At 34.1% G+C, this 24063-nt stretch overlaps 1 protein-coding gene across 3 annotated transcripts in view; it reads left to right on the top strand.

Annotated features, from left to right (window-relative positions):
• Positions 1-615: 615 nt before the first annotated feature.
• LOC144443823 (putative phospholipid-transporting ATPase IM) overlaps positions 616-24063 on the top strand; it is an 88573-nt gene continuing 65125 nt past the window's right edge. For all 3 annotated transcript variants that reach the window (XR_013481709.1, XR_013481708.1, XM_078133384.1), the window contains exon 1: positions 616-772. The gene's annotated coding sequence lies outside the window, so the exon portion shown is untranslated. The remainder of the gene's footprint in view (positions 773-24063) is intronic.

Genomic DNA, 24063 nt, shown 5'->3' on the forward strand with positions numbered 1-24063 from the left:
AACCAACCAACCAACCAACCAACCAACCAACCAACCAACCAATCAATCAATCAATCAATCAATCAATCAATCAATCAATCAATCAATCAATCAATCAATCAATCAATCAATCAATCAATCAATCAATCAATGTTTTTTGCTCCCCGTGGTTCGAACAAATTTGGAAAACGGACAGTTTTTCTTGTTTCGTCTTTTCATTGGTGGAAACGGAAAAGGGAACATTAAACATTGTTGTTTTCGAATAGACACTATGTACATGTAGGCCATCGTTTACCAATTTCAATTTAATATCGTCCCCTTGTATTTGGGTCGGACGCGTACGCAGAGGATCTAGGAATTATTATGCGTTCAGGCTGATAGGTAGACACGTATTAGTTCCTGTTTTCCGTATTTCCTGCTCGCGCATATAAGTGTAGGAAATGTTAACTTTTAAATGTAATATTATCACTTTCATAGCTTGCTAAATCCAATTAGTTTTATTTGATTTATCGTTCAACGTAACTCTGCCATGGAAACCACTTGTTTGTGTACGTATGCGACTGTTATGCAGGAAGTGATCGAAAGTCCTATATACCCTGCATAGCTTACTGCTTATTTGCATAACAATCACTTTCATTCAAGATGGCGTCGTCGACCGGTGAGTACGGAACTGATGGAAAGGAAATGTTTCCCTGACATGTAGCTGTGTTTCACTGGGTTTACATTCACAAGTGTGACGAACTGGGAAATCGGTTTGGAGGAAAGACGAAGGGGTTTAACTTAAAGGAACTAGGTGAGTGAATTTCATTGAAAAAATTCCAAACAACCATTCCGATTTGACGGGTTCGTGGTGTATGTTTATAGGCTTACGTTGCAACTTACTATTATTGTATCGTAAACGGGATATGTTGCGTTTACAAGACATGGACCTCGGGCGATCTGTGTATCACGCCCGGTCATTTGCACTGTGACCAAAATGCTTTCACGCCGTCATTCTATCTTTCGACGTTGTTTCAAAGAGACAAAATTAACTAAACGCACCAAGTCCGTTCACGCCGTCTTTTTCATTTTCCAAGAAAGTCTTCAGTTGCTATTTGCGGGAGTTGGGAAATATTGAAGACGTATGTCTCGTCTGCATATGGTCTGGGTGGGACGGAATTTTTTATGTCTCTGCTTTCGTCAGAAATTATATTGTTTGACTTGACTGTTAGTAGTTGTGAGGGAATGGAACTCGTACTATATAGTTTATTGACGTAAATATTGTGTGAGTGGTGATCGGTTTCTACATGGACGACTTGCGATCAGTATGATTATGTATTTTTCCCCGTCATGAACGTACATGTACGTCACAGAGATTACAGTGCACAAGTGGTATCGACTTATCGACGTACGTGTGATGACGACCCCATTCTTCTGAGTATTGTTCAAAAGGAATCCCATTGTGTAGTCACTTCCCTGGTCTAGCATACACAGTTACGTGTACGGAAATATTGATCACATTTCACTTTGGGTGTCGACAATGTTACCAAATGTCCACAGGGACTGCAAGTCTGCAAATTGTGAGCCGCTGATACAGTGATAGTCAGAAGCACAGCTCGAATCGTCAAAACATTTGAGGCGCTTGGCGTTTAATACGTTTATGCGTCGTTTATATTCGAAGTGGACAACTGAATGCAGTCATGTTATGAAACTTGGCATTGTCTAAAGCAATTACATTGTACTAGTCGACCCTTAATTGACACAATTGTTGACAAGATCATTCTGTTTTGTTATTTATGGTATCTACTTTGTGGTAATAATAAAATATACATATTCAGTAACAGGGGTTTCTTGTTAGACATGTCATGCCATACTAGATGGTTACAAAAATGTTTGATGTTTATGGATACACAAAAATTACACATACATACCAAAATAAAGACAGAAATAGTCAAACTCAATACTTGAAGAAAACTAGACTACTTCTCTTTTTTTTTGCGCTATATAAGAACCCAACATTATTATGATTATAATTATTATTATTATTATTATTATTATTATTATTAGTATTATCATTACTTTTTTCTCTTCGTTGGTATGTTTATTTCTCTCCAGAAAAGACACTAAATAATCAAATCCTAATGTACATAAAGATTTGCAGCTACCTTTTTTTCCCTCTTTTATGTAAACATGTAAATTTAAGGACGAGATGTATATTAGAGTTGACTTCATTCTCAACACTACATGTTTGTGAATTCCATTTGACAGTACCAATTATACTATAATATACTACATGTATACATTGAACCTATAGCCTAGCTGCATGGTACAGTACCATTATACATATAGCCTAGCTGCATGGTTACAGTATACATATAGCCTAGCTGCAGGGTAACACATGGTATATAGTACCACTATACTATACATATTAGCCTAGCTGCATGGTAACACATGGTATAGTACCATTATACTATACTTATAGCCTAGCTGCATGGTAACACATGGTACAGATTAATACTCAGATAGAAGTTTAATTACTGAAGATCAAATCATTGATATGTGTGAGTTGTGACACTAAAGCGTATTTCAGCATATGGTACAGTTGGCAGCTCAGTTCTGTCATACACACACGTTTGTATAATGCTCCATAGGGTAAACTGTCAGTGGTACACATACAGTTACATTGTGTAGATCTACTACTTAGGCACACCAATCTATTTGACACTTTCATTCAATAATGTGATTATTTATTAAGTTAGAAATAAAGCAGAACCCAGTGTATACAGCATGCACTTGATGAGTTTAAATCTACCATACATGTACATATCATTGCATTTGACCAGTTCTTAATAATGAGTTGATTTGGATGAAATTACACTCCCTTGCCCTGGGAAGTAATTGTCACAAGCTCTCAAATCAGACCAAAATCAATTGTGTGTTTGACAATACATTGTCTACTTGCAGAATAACTACTTGATACCTATATTATACATGTACTGTAGTTTAATACAGATTTCAAATGTTGGAATTAGGATATGGGTAGTACACATACAATGTATGTATGGAAAAAAATAGGCAAAAAATATTGTTTATTACTATTGCCTGTCCCCTAATATGCTGAAACCAATACAATTCATTGTATGTTCTGATGTTTTATGAGTATGTTGTACTGATGTTTTTATCAGTATGTTGTACTCATGTTTTATCAGTATGTTGTATTCATGTTTTATGAGTATGTTCTACTGATGTTTTATCAGTATGTTCTACTGATGTTTTATGAGTATGTTCTACTGATGTTTTATCAGTATGTTGTATTCATGTTTTATCAGTATGTTGCACTGATGTTTTTATCAGTATGTTGTATTCATGTTTTATCAGTATGTTGTATTGATGTTTTATGATGAGTATGTTCTACTGATGTTTTATCAGTATGTTGCACTGATGTTTTTATCAGTATGTTGTATTCATGTTTTATCAGTATGTTCTACTGATGTTTTATGAGTATGTTCTACTGATGTTTTATCAGTATGTTGTATTCATGTTTTATCAGTATGTTCTACTGATGTTTTATGAGTATGTTCTACTGATGTTTTATCAGAATGTTGTATTGATGTTTTATCAATATGTTGCATTTATGTTTTATCAGTATGTTCTACTGATGTTTTATCAGTATGTTGTATTCATGTTTTATCAGAATGTTCTACTGATGTTTTATCAGTATGTTCTACTCATGTTTTATGAGTATGTTCTACTGATGTTTTATCAGTATGTTGTATTGATGTTTTATGAGTATGTTCTACTGATGTTTTATCAGAATGTTGTACTGATGTTTTATCAGTATGTTCTACTGATGTTTTATCAGTATGTTCTACTGATGTTTTATCAGTATGTTGCATTTATGTTTTATCAATATGTTGCATTTATGTTTTATCAGTATGTTCTACGTGTACATGTATGTTGTGTTGAATGTTTATCACCATACTAAGGCAATAACTATAGTTGAAATGAAGTCATACTCTGTCAGAGTGGGCAGTGCTTAATTATGTCGTTTATTAATTTGGACTATTCTTTCTGCCTCATATTATTGACTGAGTTGTTTTTTAATGTATTTTTTTATTAGAATAGCTTGATTTTGAGTTTTTTATTTATTTATTTATTTATATTTATTTATTTATTCATTCATTCATTCATTCATTTGTGTATGTATGTATGTATGTGTGTATGTATGTATGTATGTATGTATGTAGAAAGAAATGCATAAGGAACTTGTGAGACAGTCCGAATAAATAGATGTAAAATCCGATGTTTCGAATAAAAATTCTTTTTCAAGGTATTTATAGGCAAGACATATTAGGTAAACACCTGAATATATCTGAATGTTATGGAACAGAACGACAACCACGCGTGATTAATGGTTATACATGTGAAAAGTTCTAATATTCGCATGCACCAAATAGAACCCAATAGAACACACCTGAAATATAAAATAAGCGTGATTACATATGTATGTGTGTGTGTGTGAGTGTGTGTGTGTGTGTGTGTGTCCATACTTCAAGTTTAAGGCAATGATTGCATGGTTGAAAGGGGTTTAGATCAATGATGGAATTTTTTATCAAAATATTTAAACTGCAAACCAAACTAGACAGATTAGTGTGACTGTGATGTTCTCGAGTAAGCTAGATAAAGAATTGTTTAAGGAAGCTAATTCATGATAGGTAATTTAAAAAGTACGACAGTCACTGTGAACTCTTAGTTGTCTAGGATGTTCTATATGAGTTTTATATCGAGATGATAACTAATCTTTTATGTAAATTAGAGAAAATATTGAATATTTGGTCAGAAGTCAAAAATTCAAAACAGATACATGTAGGTTGATTACAGAGGTGTTTGATAGCCTCAATACTGTCCACAGTGAGTAAAGATAGTATGACACTAGTGGAAGGGAGAAGTTACATCATACAATGTATGCAAGTTATTCCCCCAAGTCCACAGCAGAATACATAGTAAACTGTAACCACTTAATAATATATGCACAAAATCAATTGAAAAAAGTAAACAGAAATGAACATTAGAAAGGAAAAATCTATCAGATTTATTAAGAGTTGGTAGTATACAATGTATATTAAGAGTTGGTAGTATATATTAAGAGTTGGTAGTATATGTTAAGAGTTGGTAGTATATGTTAATAAGAGTTGGTAGTACATGTATGTGTTAAGAGTTGGTAGTATGTATCTAATTGATCATACTATAAATGTGAGTGAAATAATCCAAATTTGTTCCAAATTTGTTCAACATGATTAATAAGCTGTCTTCAAACTCTGCCTGAATGACCTTCACTGACCTTTCTTGTCCCCTAAGATATGACTTAGTATTGTTGGGTATGGATCACAAGTATTTGTCCCTCGGGGGATATGACAAGAGTTTCAAGACTTCAAATATATCATAATTTAAAGTATGTAGTAATGGAATAATATCAGGCTGTTTTGTGTCATCAGATAGTCTGACTGACAAATATGCCACTGTTGTAAACATATATACATGTACTAGCATGTAGGTAGTCAAACTGATTGAAGCAACAGTATCACAAAATGTAACTGAAACTTAATTGTTAAGTTTAGCCCACATTTTCTTGGTGTGTTACTTTTTTAGTCCCCAGAGTGGGTGGTATGTCAGTTATTATGTGTGATATAGAATCCCAGGGGTGGTACAGTTGTCAGCTCTGGTAGGAGTACATTTGTAGATCATGCTGGAAACCCCAGGCCCCATTATAGACCCACTTTGACTAAAAACAATACCCCATTTTAGACCATTACAGGTTTTTAAAAGATGACAGTTTAGACCAAAATACATTTTCCTTAGGAGGCAACATTTTAGGGCAATTAATCAATTTAATGACAGTTATGATTTGGTAAACTAAAGGACAATAGACCTCATTTTAGACCAAACAAAATTGAAAATAATGCAAAATGGACCCCATTTTAGTCTCCTCAGCTATAAAAAAAACACACACTCCATTTTTGACCAAAGGGCTAGAAAATACATCCCAAAGGGCTTTACATACTTATACTAAAATAAGGGGAGTAGCCCCCCCCCCCCCCCCCACAAATGTTTGTATTACCACACAGTGTGATTATTGTTGGGTATTATAAACCTTTCCCATTTCTTTGCTACAATGATGTTTTTTATTAGCCAAGCATCCATGGATGGCATATATACGTATACCAAGTCAGATGCTCATACATTTTAAGATATAAATGTATTTTATTGTTCCACTATATTTATTTAAACATTGCTATTTTTATGGAATGCATGACTCAGAAAATAAAACAGGACACTAAAAATGAGAATGGAATTAATATTTTAAATTGTGTTTATTTTGATGACTTATTTTATGATATGCCATATATTGTATTTATTTATTTTGATGATTCAAAGTCTGTTGATATAATTTGATTGGCTAGAGTTACGACAGCTAGTGTGATAAGTTCAAATTCCTGTGTCTTGTTCAAATTAAAAAAAGCCCAGTTACAATGTAGCTTGAGAGTGAATTCTATCTGGAATTGTATGAGCTGTCAAATTTTCTGCCTTGGCTGACCATACATGTACATACATATATGGTATAGGGTGATAACAGAATGTTGTCCAAACAATGCACACTTTCGATATCACTCCCATTGACCTCAAAGTACTATATTCACAACATACAATGTAGCTAACAAGCTTATTACATTCATTACATTCTATTTCACTCACAGTTGTTTCAATAAGTCAATCAGTACATGTTATATAAAAAAGACAAAAAAAACCCCCAAACCTGGGGTAACCTAATTGATAGTCTCGCCAACACTCAACTCTACAGGATTCTACATACTCTGACTATTGTACATGTACCGGTAGTATTTTTGCTAAGTTCACAGAGTATCATCACATGAGCAGATAAAATGATGTAAATATAATTCTGCCTATATGTTCTTTTGATAAATGTCTCATTGCATCATAATTAGTACATGTATAGTAGATTATCAAATACCTAAAATGGCATTCATTGATCATTTTTATTTCAAATTCCTTCAGATAATTATTCAAAAAATTGTCTGTATATGTATGCTGTATTTTCTTTAGACAGATATGGTGTTTGTACCATAATTAATCATATTGAAACTAATGCTAACAGCCAGTATATACTGACAACACAGTCTACATTTTTAAAGTTCAGAGTGACCTTCACTGTGTCAAAATAAAACTGAATCATTAATTAATAAAAGTAATTGAGATGACCACTACTGTATTCATTGAATACTTGTCAATTAACATCTATATTGTATATTTTCAACTCTCCCATTTAAACCTCTCAAGTGTTGACATTTGTTGTAATTCCTAACAGGTAAAAATGGTAATGTAACCTTTTTCTATATATTTTATGAGCTCCCTTCCCCTTATTGAGAGGCTACTACAAATTTTACAACATGGCAGCCATATTTGTAGTTAAAAAATCAATGTTTACTGCATACTAAGTAACTCAAAAACTGTAATACACAGACGTCCATTCAGGTGTCTACCCCCATATTATTCATCCACTACATCTATAACTTTGCTTATGTTACAAGGGTAAGTGTTCACTTGCTGTGCATTCCCCTCTACATGTACATCTGTGTTTGCATTCCTTTGAATTAAATGTTACAAGGGTAAGTGTTCACTTGCTGTGCATTCACCCACTACATCTTTTCTTGAGCTGTGTTTGCAGCTGCTCCAAGATGTAGTTGTCTCTTACACATCTACTATAAATTTCTCATTTTTTGAAATAAATGGAAATGCTACTGTTACTGTTAAACATTTGGGTAAAATCTGGTAGTAAACCTTAAGCCTTGCATGTGGGAACGTTACATTGCCATATACAAAATGTACATGTACAATGTATGTTTGGGATATATAATATATAATTATATATAAGCTGACACTTGGCTAGCAAACCAGAATGGAGTCTTGAGCAGTGTACCCTCTATGAAAGTCAATTTGATGTGTTACTAACACACAAAATTGCTCGTGACACACCAAAATTTGGTGTCTTAAATTACTACGTGGTGACTCACAAGAAATCCCAGTTTTATCCCCATCCCTTTAGTAACATGTAATTTGTAGACATTTTTGTCAGTCTGATATACTTACAATATTTATTTTTCTATTTTCATTCAGAGATAATATTATTATCAAGTTCTAGATAATATAGAGAGAGGAACAAAATAGTTGGATAGTGAAATAGATACCACATCATAAAGTGTAACTTAAATATTACAATGATAGTATACTTTCAAATGATAACAGTATAAAATTTGTGGTTGGTATTAAAAAAAAGAGGGTAAGATCTGTTATAAGATGCTTACATGTAATTTAGCTTAGATTTAATCTGAATGGACTATTGAATTTGATTGGTGGAATTTCCCAAAGCGTAATTAACAATAATAATGTCACAGTCCTACTTCTGATGAGTCATACATGTAGGATGTGAATGAGATTAGAAAATAAAGTCAAATCATCAATAATTGGACTTTTTGATGACTGGATCAAGTGATGGTTAGAAATTTAGCTGTGTTCATTTCATCAAGTGATGGTTAGAAATTTAGCTGTGTTCATTTCATCTAGTGATGGTTAGAAATTTAGCTGTGTTCATTTCATCTACTGATGGTTAGAAATTTAGCTGTGTTCATTTCATCAAGTGATGGTTAGAAATTTAGCTGTGTTCATCTAGTGATGGTTAGAAATTTAGCTGTGGTCATCTAGTGATGGTTAGAAATTTAGCTGTGTTCGTTTCGTCAAGTGATGGTTAGAAATTTAGCTGTGTTCGTTTCATCAAGTGATGGTTAGAAATTCAGCTGTGTTCATTTCATCTAGTGATGGTTAGAAATTTAGCTGTGTTCGTTTCATCAAGTGATGGTTAGAAATTCAGCTGTGTTCATTTCATCTAGTGATGGTTAGAAATTTAGCTGTGTTTGTTTCATCAAGTGATGGTTAGAAATTTAGCTGTGTTCGTTTCATCAAGTGATGGTTAGAAATTTAGCTGTGTTCGTTTCGTCAAGTGATGGTTAGAAATTTAGCTGTGTTCATTTCATCTAGTGATGGTTAGAAATTTAGCTGTGTTCATTTCATCTAGTGATGGTTAGAAATTTAGCTGTGTTCATTTCATCTAGTGATGGTTAGAAATTTAGCTGTGTTCATCTACATCTAACTACACTTTATGTTGACTCATGTGTAATAAACTACTAGAATGTTATATTGATTTTTTACATTTTTAATACAGGGTGTGTCTACCACCTACACTAAATATCATCAATGAAAAATGTCTATTTTATTAGTTTTAATTACCTTCAAAAGTTTTTAATCAATTCCTTCACCACTTGGCAATCTATTTGTTTTAATTACATTGTACCATAAAAAGCAGGAAGTGTTCATGTACATAATCAATTCCTGTACTACTTGGCGTCAATGTATAGACCACTGAGTTGTGAGAAACAATTTCAGTGTGTCAACAAAAAAGAAAGAAAAAACAACTCTTGGTATGTATAAGTTGTTATGCTTTGAATCAAGTACAAATCACATTGTTCACTGTTACAGTAATATCAAGTTCAAACTTTTAAGTCAATCTATACCCTGTATAAAATAAAAGACTCTGTACTTCCATGTACTTGCTACAGACAATTTGTGTGTGTAAAGAAAATTTACATTTAACTTGGAGTTAAGTTTTTGTGTTTTTTGAATCTGGTCCAAAAAACATTGTGTATAGACATAAGGTTTTATCAACATCTTCAATGGTATAGTGCATAAGAACACTGTCGGAGAATTTATATATATATATTTTTTTAAATATTCCCCTCCCCCCAAAAAAAAATAAAATAAAAAAAAATCTATATGTATGTTGTATACCTATAGGAGACTAGTATACTTAAAATAGCTTTTTTAGCTAGCTCAAAAACAGTGTGTGGTCATTAATATTTTATACTGTGAATGAATTAATATTCTAATAGATTCAATTGTATTATTCTTAGTGGAACAAAGGATAAATATAGCTTTGAAAGAAGCAGAACACATTAATAGATGAAGGAAATAAAATATTGACTGATAGACATTGTGTGCTACTCACAATCACAGGTAACAACTGTTAGTATCTTATACATAGCAATTAGGAACTAACTAAGATACAAGCATTTACTGTTGCCTAGCTACCAAAGAGTTCCAGACAAAAACTATTTTAACAGGCTCATTGATGCATTTCCTGTGTAGTTATCAAGAATTTATTGATTACATGGCTTTCAAGAAAGTTAATAGGAGTACTGCTGATCATTCACCTTGTGCCATTCCTCTGATGTAGAAGGCAATTTTAGTGTTTTGTTCTTCAAAAGTGTAATACAATTGTATTTGTGTATATTGGCAGGTTTATACTACATTTCATTCATACTAGTTTTGAAATATGACATAGTTTTGTCTCTCATCTTGCAAATTAAGATGACCATGATTGAGTTAAATAATGATTGTTGGATAATAAATATATAGACTTTTTTTAGTAAAATACTTAGAACTATATATGATGTAAATCATTGGATAATAAATATATAGACTTTTTTTAGTAAAATACTTAGAACTGTATATGATGGTACACATCATGGATTGGTTATGGAGGATTTTCAAAATGTGTTTAACATTATAAAGTAAGAGTTGAGTGATTTTCCTTTCACTTCTAGTTACCATCAGTTGTTGAAAGTTATTGATCACTTTGTTATTGATCCATTGATTTATTCTGTAAAAATGACTTGTTTATCTATAGTTTTATAAATGTAGGTGATGGTTGATGTTACAGAATTTCCACCAAATGAATCATACTTTATGTAAGATGATATGAAACCAATATGATATATCACCAAATATAAATCTATAGTGACAGGGCAGGTGTGTTATTTTATTAAATGAGTTACTACATGTTCATGTATAAATCAACATTGTAGTTGCAGGCTATCAATCTTATTGAATGTAAATGTGTGTTCATAACATTTTATTTAATATTAATATGGTTTTTATCAAATGCTGGAAATGAGAAAACAATACCCCAAGGCTGCCTGTTGTCCCTCTTAGTTGAAATCTGTAGATACTTGCTAGGTGGCTGATGGAATTGTGTGTGCTAGTAGTCTTGGTCCTGACTGGCTCCGTATTATGTACTCAATGTACTCCATTTACTATCCCTAGTCTAGTCCAGTTCCCAACGAAAGGTGTCAAGTGTGTTTGAACCCCATGGTAACTGACGGACGAATGGCGCACAACAGTAGTAATCCATCACAAATTGACATACTTGTACTGTCGTCAGCAAACGTCTTTGACCTTTCTCATGTTTGTAGGATGACTCCTCCCTCCAGTCTGTTTAAACTAAAATCACATGGGGACACGAGGATGTCATCATGTTATAATGAAGTATGCTACAGGAAGAAGCACAAAAATATGTGCGATCATCGGGACCTGGACTAGACTGGGATTGTAAATGGAGTACATTGAGTGTGTAATACGGTGCCAGTCAGGACCTAGACTAGTGTGCTAGCTGATCGACTAATAGTAATATGGGATTATGTGTGCTAGGTGACATATGCTGATGTGGGATTATGTATGCTAGGTGACTGATAATGATATGGGGTTATGTGTGCATATAGGTGTGCTGATATGGGATTACGTGTGCTATGTATGTAACTGGTATGAGATTATGTGTGTTAGGTGGCTGATACATGTGGGATTATGTGTACTGGTGGCTGATATGTAATGTAAATGTGTATTATGTGGCTGAAATGTAATGTAAATGTGTGCTAGGTGACTGGTAATTTGTGATCAGTTGATGGAACACTGTGAGGGAGTCATTGGTATACGGTTCAATGTAACATTTAAAGTCAGCCACTGGCCTTTGCACTCATGATGTGTTTTAATGCTGCAAGTTCTTTCGCCATGCTTGAGAACGTATGGATGCAGAAAATACATACTGCCTGAAGCACTTTCGCAAATACATGTACCACAAGTATGCCACATCGGCACTCATGCATCATTGGGTTGTGCCACATATTTTCTGGCTAGTAAGCTTTATTCCTTTGTGTATATAGTACATGTAATATAATATTTCTTTTGTACTTTTCAATGAAGTTGTCAGTGTACAACTTTTTGCCTAATGAATTTATTCCTGATGTATTTCTTTCAGTACCAATTCCAAAAATACTTTATCGTACACTGTACACTTTGGGTTAATCTTTGAGTAAACCCTGTACACTACCAAGGGTATGTGGAGAATGTAAGAAGTATTACATGTGATAACCAAACATTGATACATTGAATAATTTGACTGTTCAAATTGTAATTGAACACCGGTCACATAACATTTAATTTAGTGAAGGATGGATAGACTTTGGAATTGTAATAGACAGATCATCACAAATAATTTGACAGCTACTAGGTCACATAACGGTCTAACAACCACTTACAATGGTATTCAGACATATAAAATAAAAGTGTTAGGGTTCCAAGTCATGTAAATATTCAAAGTGTTAGGGTTCCAAGTCATGTAAATATTCAAAGTGTTAGGGTTCCAAGTCATATAAATATTCAAAGTGTTCGGGTTCCAGGTCATATAAATATTCAAAGTGTCAGGGTTCCAAGTCATATTATGTAAGTTTGAAATTATGATATTATCAACAATCATAGATCACATAATGTAGATTGCCAAACTAGATGTACATGTACAGTACTTACTATATATCTACAGTACCTTTTGTGGATTGACCCATATTGAACAGTACATGTATGTAACAGGTTTTGGAGTTACATGTAAGTGATGTGTTCTAAAGCATTGTTGATTGATTGATTGATTGATTGATTGATTGATTGATTGATTGATTGATTGATTGATTGGTTGAAGTACGACACTGGGAATATTGCAGAATATGGTAAAATATTTCACATTTAGAAATAAATATTCATGAGTAATGACGTCATGATGATCATATGTTCTGCAGTGCTAGCATGTTCACCGTGTATCTAATGTTGATTGGTGATTAATTTATAAATTATGTATGTTCTACATGTAACTTCTAACCTGACTTGTGAATGAATGTCAATGTGACTTAAGTTAATATTCCTGTTTATAGGGCCATTCCCTTGAAGCAACAGTATTTTCTGACCATATATAAGGAGACTCCAACAGGTGGACATAGTGTGAACAGCAAGCATTGAGAGAGTCTTCAAAAAACCTACATGTACATGTATGTAAAAATTACTAGTCTCATTTAAAACCAATAGGATAACCAACATTTGAAGAAGTTAAAAAGTATAAAGTAAGAGTGAGGAAAGATTAGTTGGAAATTGTCAATTTAGTGCTGATATACAGGTACCACACTGAGTACAGTAGTATATTGGGGTGCCATGAACGCAGTCTCAGAGTTCCGAAGTCCTATGCCCAGAGAACAGTGTGCTAAAAGGTTGCATTTATTAGCATTCAGCCCAGGTTCAGTTCCTTGTAAAATCAAGAAAAGTATAATAATTGTAAAAAACACTCCAATAACTACAGTTTGTGAATGAAATTAAGTTTATCTTGAGTGAACTCGCATGAATCGGCCAATCTCGGCTTGTTGTACCCTTATATGTACTTGTAATTTATATGGCTGTTGCTACAAACTGGGGATTGTATCTGACAGTACACCTCAGCACAATTGAAATCCATGCTCATACATGTACAAACGCTATTTGATACTTCCAGGCATGATTTATAAGTCATTATTTTCTGTTCATATCATTCCTATCTTGTCCATAGGATGACAAAATTAAATTGCATCAACAAGAATCGAACTTGTCCATGTCAATTTTCAGTGTACGTACATGTATCTTGCTAAGGGATTGTCGCATGAGGCAATCTGGTTGGTCGTAGTGTTGATGTACAAAGCCACAGGGATAAATGCAGTTATCTATCTTGACAGTGGTTTAAACATGCTATAGGGCTAGGAGGTACAACCAGCTAATGATCTCTATCTCAACGACACTGTAAACAGGCTATAGGGCTAGGAGGTACAACCAGCTAATGATCTCTATCTCAACAACGCTGTAAACAGGCTATAGGGCTAGGAGGTACAACCAGCTAATGATTTCTATCTCAACAATGCTGTAAACAGGCTATAGGACTAGGAGATACATTTGTATGACCAGCTAATGATCTCAACAGTGGTGTAAACAGCTACATGTAGGCTATAGGGCTAGGAGGTACAACCAGCTAATGATGTATCTCAACAGTGCAGTGAACAGACTATAGGGCTAGGAGGTACAACCAGCTAATGATGTATCTCAACAGTGGTGTAAACAGGCTATAGGGCTAGGAGGTACAACCAGCTAATGATGTATCTCAACAGTGCAGTAAACAGACTATAGGGCTAGGAGGTACAACCAGCTAATGATGTATCTCAAAAGTGGTGTAAACAGGCTATAGGGCTATAGGAGGTACAACCAGCTAATGATGTATCTCAACAGTGGTGTAAACAGGCTATAGGGCTAGGAGGTACAACCAGCTAATGATGTATCTCAACAGTGGTGTAAACAGACTATAGGGCTAGGAGGTACAACCAGCTAATATGGTGTATCTCAACAGTGGTGTAAACAGGCTATAGGGCTATAGGAGGTACAACTAGCTAATGATGTATCTCAACAGTGCAGTAAACAGGCTATAGGGCTAGGAGGTACAACCAGCTAATGATGTATCTCAACAGTGCAGTAAACAGGCTATAGGGCTAGGAGGTACAACCAGCTAATGATGTATCTCAACAGTGGTGTAAACAGGCTATAGGGTACATGTAGGAGATATGACCAGCTAATGATTGATGTATCGATCCCAACTGCGCTATGTATGGGAAATTACTTCAATTTTAAATGATTATATTTTAATGGTATCAACTTTTGTAATCAAACTTTTAATTAATAGTAAGTATGACTCTGATCATTTTGCATGGAGGAGCTTCAATTTGTATCAAATAAAATCCCTCTGACATCAATCAGTTGGTAATATTGGTTTGAATGCAATTATCTGGAAGTTGACAGGGAGATACATGTAGCTGCCATAACATTATCATGATGGAATCAATGTCAGTAGAGGACACACAAGGTTATAGAAGTGAAAGAAAGTTCAAGTTCAAATCCCCAGCTATCCATTAATACAGAATGTAGGCATTCCAATCCTCATTTGCTGGAATAGAATAATACATATACTCCCTAGCCATGTCATACAAAATCACAATCAACACTATGACTTTCGTTCCATGGACTACACAAGCCATTCATCAGATATGCATGAGAATAAATAAAGGCAAGTCAATGTTCTTGTTTTAATTTGACCCTCTAAGTAAAAGTAAAATATACTATTTATTGTACTGTGAATCTCTAGTTGGCATGAAAGTGATGATCAGGTCATGGCCGTGACCCTGGAATATGGAAATAAGCCAGCTTGGAAGCTGTCACACTTCAGTGGTGATTTGATTGACAATATTCCATTTGAAGCAATTGGTACATTTGTACATGTAAATCATATATGGTGACTCTGAGTGCAGTCTTTGTATAGTGCAATTTTGGCAGAGCTGTATGTCATTTCCATCAGCTGTCAAGTCGTGGATACTAATTTCAATTTCCATTTATCTTTCTCCACGTCAACAAAATTTAGAAAGAATTGTGCCCACAAGAAATTTAATTGTGCAAAAGTAGGAACTTTTGGCCCTACTTTATTTGATTTATGATTTGATGTTTATTCAGTGTTGTAAAAAGTGGAACGACCTTATTTCCATGGAGTCAGTTTTCATGATTTTAGGAGAAAAATTCTTGGAAGTCTAGATACATTAAGTTCCAGTAGAAATTCAGTACAAAACTGCATGGCTCGAATCTTCACTAGTTTTGCACTGGAATTGGCTTTTTTAAGAATTTTGAACTAAATGATATTTAGATGCATACTTTCAGACATTTAAAAAAAAATTTAAAACGTAAGAAAATAACCACAATGGATAACAACAGCAAAAATCTAATTAAAGAGATTTAATGTGAAACATTTCACAGTGGGGTTTTTTCCACAGTATTTAATCATATAAAAAAATTGTGTTATAAAACTAGTAGAGTAGAAGTAATGTCTACTATAGATTTATAGCTTGCATTAATGCATGCTGTAATATATTATTATCAGCTGTTGCATACAAACTCACCTTTTGACCCTAAATTGACCCAATGATGTTGTAAAGTACATTGAAAAAAATATAGGTAAAGGTAAGGTCCAGCAGACATGATACATATATACAAGATAGATGTGTGATTATTCCAGAATACCTACATTTGTAACTCATCCTAATATTTCACCATGTTATTTGAGATAGAAAAATATCTTAAGTGATGTGAAATGTGAAAATTAGAAATTCCGATAAATACTATGGATATGTCATGACACCCCCCCCCCCCCCATAAAAATGTCAATACTGATCCTAAATCAATTTCGAAGGTGTACAATCAAAAGCTGAGAGTTTTGTTTGGCTTCTTACTATTAGTCTACATCTAGTATAACTTACTGCAATGGTAAAATTTACAGACTCTAACAGTCCTACTTCATCTAGTATCACTTACTGCAATCATGGTAAAATGTACAGACTCTAACTTCATCTAACTTACTGCAGTGGTAAAATTTACAGACTCTAACTTCATCTAGTATAACTTACTGCTGCAATGGTAAAATGTACAGACTCTAACTTCATCTAGTATAACTTACTGCAATGGTAAAATTTACAGACTCTAGCTTCATCTAGTATAACTTACTGCAATGGTAAAATGTACAGACTCTAACTTCATCTAGTATAACTTACTGCAATGGTAAAATGTACAGACTCTCGCTAGCTTCATCTAGTATAACTTACTGCAATGGTAAAATGTACAGACTCTATCTAACTTACTGCAATGGTAAAATGTACAGACTCTAACTTCATCTAGTATAACTTACTGCAATGGTAAAATGTACAGACTCTAACTTCATCTAGTATAACTTACTGCAATGGTAAAATGTACAGACTCTAGCTTCATCTAGTATAACTTACTGCAATGGTAAAATTTACAGACTCTAACTTCACCTAGTATAACTTACTGCAATGGTAAAATGTACAGACTCTAACTTCATCTAGTATAACTTACTGCAATGGTAAAATGTACAGACTCTAACTTCATCTAACTTACTGCAGTGGTAAAATGTACAGACTCTAACTTCATCTAGTATAACTTACTGCTGCAATGGTAAAATGTACAGACTCTAACTTCATCTAGTATAACTTACTGCAATGGTAAAATTTACAGACTCTAGCTTCATCTAGTATAACTTACTGCAATGGTAAAATGTACAGACTCTAACTTCATCTAGTATAACTTACTGCAATGGTAAAATGTACAGACTCTCGCTAGCTTCATCTAGTATAACTTACTGCAATGGTAAAATGTACAGACTCTATCTAACTTACTGCAATGGTAAAATGTACAGACTCTAACTTCATCTAGTATAACTTACTGCAATGGTAAAATGTACAGACTCTAACTTCATCTAGTATAACTTACTGCAATGGTAAAATGTACAGACTCTAGCTTCATCTAGTATAACTTACTGCAATGGTAAAATTTACAGACTCTAACTTCACCTAGTATAACTTACTGCAATGGTAAAATGTACAGACTCTAACTTCATCTAGTATAACTTACTGCAATGGTAAAATGTACAGACTCTAGCTTCATCTAGTATCACTTACTGCAATGGTAAAATGTACAGACTCTAACTTCATCTAGTATCACTTACTGCAATGGTAAAATGTACAGACTCTAACTTCATCTAGTATCACTTACTGCAATGGTAAAATTTACAGACTCTAACTTCATCTAGTATAACTTACTGCAATGGTAAAATGTACAGACTCTAGCTTCATCTAGTATAACTTACTGCAATGGTAAAATGTACAGACTCTCGCTAGCTTCATCTAGTATAACTTACTGAAATGGTAAAATGTACAGACTCTAACTTCATCTAGTATCACTTATTGCAATGGTAAAATGTACAGACTCTAACTTCATCTAGTATAACTTACTGCAATGGTAAAATTTACAGACTCTAACTTCACCTAGTATAACTTACTGCAATGGTAAAATGTACAGACTCTAACTTCATCTAGTATAACTTACTGCAATGGTAAAATGTACAGACTCTAACTTCACCTAGTATAACTAACTGCAATGGTAAAATGTACAGACTCTAACTTCACCTAGTATCACTTACTGCAGTGGTAAAATGTACAGACTCTAACTTCACCTAGTATAACTTACTGCAATGGTAAAATGTACAGACTCTAACTTCATCTAGTATAACTTACTGCAATGGTAAAATGTACAGACTCTAACTTCACCTAGTATAACTAACTGCAATGGTAAAATGTACAGACTCTAACTTCACCTAGTATCACTTACTGCAGTGGTAAAATTTACAAAATCCCAAAGTTTAACTGCATCTGGTTTTAGTTTTAGTATCTGAAAGTGAAACAACTACATGTACATTGTGATTTCTTTCATAAAAGAACACAATGTGGTCTACTGTGAAACCAATAAAAAAGTAAAATTTATTAAATTTTACTTTTTATAACTAATTTTCTCTGTAAATCCTTACTTTTTACATAATACTACCTATTAGTTCAGATTATATTGCCTCACTGTAAGGGAAATATCAGCTTAATGTCAGTAGTGAATGTAGGGTACTAAAATATGATGGTTTACAGACAACAAACACACGCATGCATGCACACACAGACAAACACACATACACATACATGTTCATGTATGCATGCATACATACACACACACATACACACACACACAACACACACACACACAAATACACCCCCCCAAAAAAAAACAAAAAAAAAAAGTAACAACAACAACAACAACAACAACAACAATGAAAATCAGGTATGGTGTACAATGTACATGGTATTGCCTAAAGCTTGGTGGCATTGGTCAGTAACAATGATCACTTTGTGACATACTTTATGCTTCTCCCTATACTGGTCAGCACTGGTCAGTAAACCATCACTCATGATGTACATGGTTCCCTTGATGCTGGTTAGTATGGTTGATGACAAAATCAATGATATACAGTGTTTACTTTCTTGTGATTCATACCCTTAAACATTCCCTCCTTCTCATGCCATATAAACAAACAGAATACAGAAAGAACTGTTGCATGTCCAACCACTTGTTATGGGATGTATGTGCAATGATCGTGGCAAGCAATCTGATAAATATTTGATTAATTAATGACTTGTAAATTTGTCTAAGGTAAATATTGTCCCATGTGCACAATAAATAAGTCATTGAGTATTAGGTATACATGATTAGTTTATGTAGATACACCTGTGTGTACAACGCATCATATTTTTAGCCGCCAAAGGGCGAAGTTTCGATGGGGCTACTACGTTTGGTCTCATCCGTTCGCCCATCCGTCTGTCCGTCCATCCATCTTTCCGTGTCCACCTGTATCTCCAATATGCATGCGCCAATTTCAACCAAACCTGGTACAAATGTCAGATGTTATAAAGGGCATATGCACGTCACTTGGTTTTACAACCCTCAAGACAACAGTGAACTGGCAGCCACATACCGGGGTATGTCATAAATAATCACACTTTGCCCAAAAACTCTTGAACTTTAACAGATAGAGACCTCATTCAAGTGTCTTCACCCATGTTATCTATCGTGAGCTTTTTAATGGCACATTGACTTTTGACCTTGACCTCCATCTTCAAGGTCAAATAGCCATATTATTGTCAAAGTGTGTATGTATATCTCTGATATGCATGGACTGATTTCAACCAAACCTTGTACAAATGTCAGATGCTACAATGTATAGTCTGCATATACAAATGTACATATTACTTCGTTTCACAACCCCCATGATAACGGCAAAATGGCAGCCATATTTGTCATAAATATTCACATTTTAGCCGATAACTCTTGATGCTTAACAGATAAAGACCCTATTCAAGTGCCTTCGTCATGGTTATCAATGATGAGCTTTCTAATGACACACTGACTTTAGACCTTGACCTTCATCTTCAGGGTCAAATAGCTATGTCTTCATATTTTGAAATCATTAAGATAATATAAATATTAATGCTAATGTGCCTGAAATTGTCAAGGATCTACACATAATAGATAAGAAATACACAACCCTTTCAGGTGTTGTCAGTGTATCTTTTTTGATTGCCTTAAAGGCCATACCATACATGTACAATGTAGTTGTTGTCCTTTTTGAACTGACAGCCTGCGACATAATGTACAAACTAAAGAACTTGTAGTCACTACAAGAAATACTTTTTTGGGACCTATGTCTTGCATGAAGGCTTGTCATTGCTTGATCTGATCATACATGTATACAAGTCTAATTGCCTCTCAACAAAAATAATGATTAGCATACAAAACTGTTAATGCTGCATACCATAATTTTTCTGTGTATTTAAAGTTTAAATAATGTAATTACTATAAATATTTGCATTACAATTTTTGTGGCATTTCATTGTTGGATGGATGGTCAATTTTAGTCCAATTTATTGAACATGTACAAGTGGCCGTATGTTGACAATTTAACATTTTGTTGAGATCCATTCTTAATGCAACTTATTAACTGAGAACAGTGTTATCATATACATGTACAATGTTATTTATTATGTAAGACTGACAGATACATGTAGTACTTGGAAACCTTTGTTGAATCCAGTTAAATTTCCCAAACTTGTAACTTTTTGTGTACCAAGATTACTTCCCCCTCTTCCTTTCCCGTTAACTCCCCCCCCCCCCCCCCCCCCCCCCCCCCGGTAAATCTAGGTAAGCTTAAAGCTTTCTCATACAACCTTTGTAGGGAACCCATATACAATGTCTAGAGAAGTAATTTGTGTAATGTGTAGATACATGTAAATGTATTATCCCATGTCTTCATTCAATGACATGTAGATATACTGATGTCATAAGTATGATAGTGACATTTTATAAGTCTACACTCAAGTCAACTTTATCCCAGTCAAGTTTTACAAATGGTAGCCATTCTTATAATATATAAAACATGTAATAAATTATTTCATATCAAATAACTACTTTTACTAAGTTTTAGTGTGTAAAGTCTATCCTATTATGTCTACTTACATTAATTATTCATTAAGTCTGTCTTAGAAAAGTTCATGAAAGGTGATCATATTTTAAATTAGATTGCTTCATCTATCAAGTGATGAAATTAATGATTTGATATTTCACAGCTTTGCATTAGCTACTCAAACTAACTAATAAATCATTTTCTTAATTTAAAAGTAATACACTCATTTCTGGTCTAATAAACTTTTAAAAAAGGGGCGACATTTGTTATCATATTCTTGAGGGTATTGGGTGATGACATAAACCCCAGGGTATTGGGTCAGTGACATAAACCCCAGGGTATTGGGTCGGTGACAAAAACCCCAGGGTATTGGGTGATGACATAAACCCCAGGGTATTGGGTCAGTGACATAAACCCCAGGGTATTGGGTCGGTGACAAAAACCCCAGGGTATTGGGTCGGTGACAAAAACCCCAGGGTATTGGGTCGGTGACATAAACCCCAGGGTATTGGGTCAGTGACATAAACCCCAGGGTATTGGGTCAGTGACAAAAACCCCAGGGTATTGGGTCGGTGACATAAACCCCAGGGTATTGGGTCAGTGACATAAACCCCAGGGTATTGGGTCAGTGACAAAAACCCCAGGGTATTGGGTGATGACATAAACCCCAGGGTATTGGGTCAGTGACATAAACCCCAGGGCAACTGTTACATATTGTATATCCTTAAAATGTGTTACAGTAATGGTTCATATATGATGTGCTTTGTATGTTGACTCAAATGGCCTCAGTTTAATAATACCACTGTGACACTGTATACATTTAGGATATTGTTATCTCATTTTATGTTATATTGTAGGTGATGATAACATGCAACAAGTTCTTTAACTTCAAGTTGTATCCAAACCGAAGTCTTTGATTTGATCTTATATTGCACTCAACTTGGATAAGTTGTCTCTCTCTCATGCGCTCTCTCTTTTGCTCACTCATTCACTCTCTCTTTCTTTCTCTCTCATACACACACTCTCTTTCTCTCTTTCTCTCTCTCTAACTTTAAATGAAAGTTGTCTCAATATTGATTATACTTTCATACTTTCATAGTAACCAGTTTTCAGATTGTCTGTTGTAATACTATATGCAGTATTGTACTTCTTCAGAGTTAAAAACCCATTTCATTTGATATTATTAATGTATAGAAATATTCAGTAATACATGATGTACAAGTATCTGTGAATCCCTTCCATGATACAAAAAATGTCTCCCCCCCCCAAAAAGCAGACATTTATTACCCAATAATGGTAAATGTGGAAAAACTGTAAAACACATCACATTTAGATTGCCAATAGCAGTTTAATGTCTAGATTTAGTATACTTGAATATGAGAACGATGCCAGGATATTGCAATCCTGTCACCTATTGTAGGAAATAACTAAATGTATTAAAGGGATTGCTTGTATTAGATCAGTTGCAGTTCTTTTTAAGGGATATGTTAGAAAACGCTTATTATGATAATGCAAATATGCATTGACCTAAAAAGGTTTGCAAATAATAGCTGAGACAATTTAACATCTCTATAAGAGACAGAAATGAGCCATATACTTTCAACCACCAGATAATCGATCCAATTAGAATCCACAATGTTTGTTCTTGTACTCTGTTTCACTGTTGCCATGGTGATGTAACGATGTGGCTTTATGGGATTGGATAATTCCTGGCAGTGTCAATTTCTATGTAAAAGCTTATTTTGTTAGACTAAATAACTCCATAGTGAATAAAATCAATTTTGTAACAAAGCTACTGTTTTGACAATCTTACATTCAATGTGGACCTTGATGAAATGCAGTGCGCAACAAATTTGTCTGTATGCCATGAAGCAGTCAGTCAAACACTGTTTTTCACCTGATTATCCAGTAAGTTGCTTAGCTTGTAAGTACACTTTGTTTAACCTTCACCCTGGGTAGAAGGAAAACAACACTAAATACACTCTCTCTAGATAATGAAACCGGTAAGACATATTTCTACTCTCAATTTCAAAGAGTAAATTTGAAAAGGAAATGCCACAGCATGAAGGTAAACTAAATTGTGCTTGTCATTTTGAATGGCACTTATCAAATACAGGTATTCATACAAATGTATTTATGAACTAAGATTAACCTGAAGGGATTGTTACTGTTGATCAACAGCATTGTAATGTATGTACACACTAGACAGTAGACAATACCAGAAATGATGCCCATATTGTTTTTATATTAAACCAAGTACAGTGAATTTTACACATGTTTGCTGTCTGATTGAAAACAATCACTGAAAATTGTTGAAATATTATTAATAATGTACATGTTGATTAGAAGTAAATTTTATCCATAATTAGTACAGTATCAGGTTGAAATCATGATTGCATTGAGACTGATCAATTCAAAATTTAGGGTGGAAACCTAGAATTCATATCAATTTGATTGAATTTATTGTACCATTATATTTACAGCTTAACAAATATGTTTACCAACAGGTGAATACTGTGAGTCAATACTTATCAAGGTGTACAGTTTATTACAATTAAGTCATTATAAACAAAATAGTGTCAAAAAAGCATTCCAGTTTAATACAGCTAGTACAGCTTTAAAACATCAAAGTGGCAATAGGGTAAATTATATATTATATTATACCAGTATATTGATGGCGCAAATCGAGAGTTCTGATTGGTCTAGACAGCGAACTAGCGTGTCTAAAACGAGCGATAATGCACGGTTGGCACGCATCCAAATTTTGTTTGTCTACGAGCGTGGAGTTGTAGTCCGCCGTGATACTAATAGTGAACTCTTCGAATTGTCAGAGGAGGATTTTCTCTCAATGAGACAATATTTTATGAGAAATTATGAAGGAAATTTCGAAAACAACCAAGTCATCGCGTATT

The sequence above is a fragment of the Glandiceps talaboti genome, chromosome 12 (assembly GCF_964340395.1).
Source record: "Glandiceps talaboti chromosome 12, keGlaTala1.1, whole genome shotgun sequence".
In the NCBI taxonomy this organism is placed as follows: Eukaryota; Metazoa; Hemichordata; class Enteropneusta; family Spengelidae; genus Glandiceps; species Glandiceps talaboti.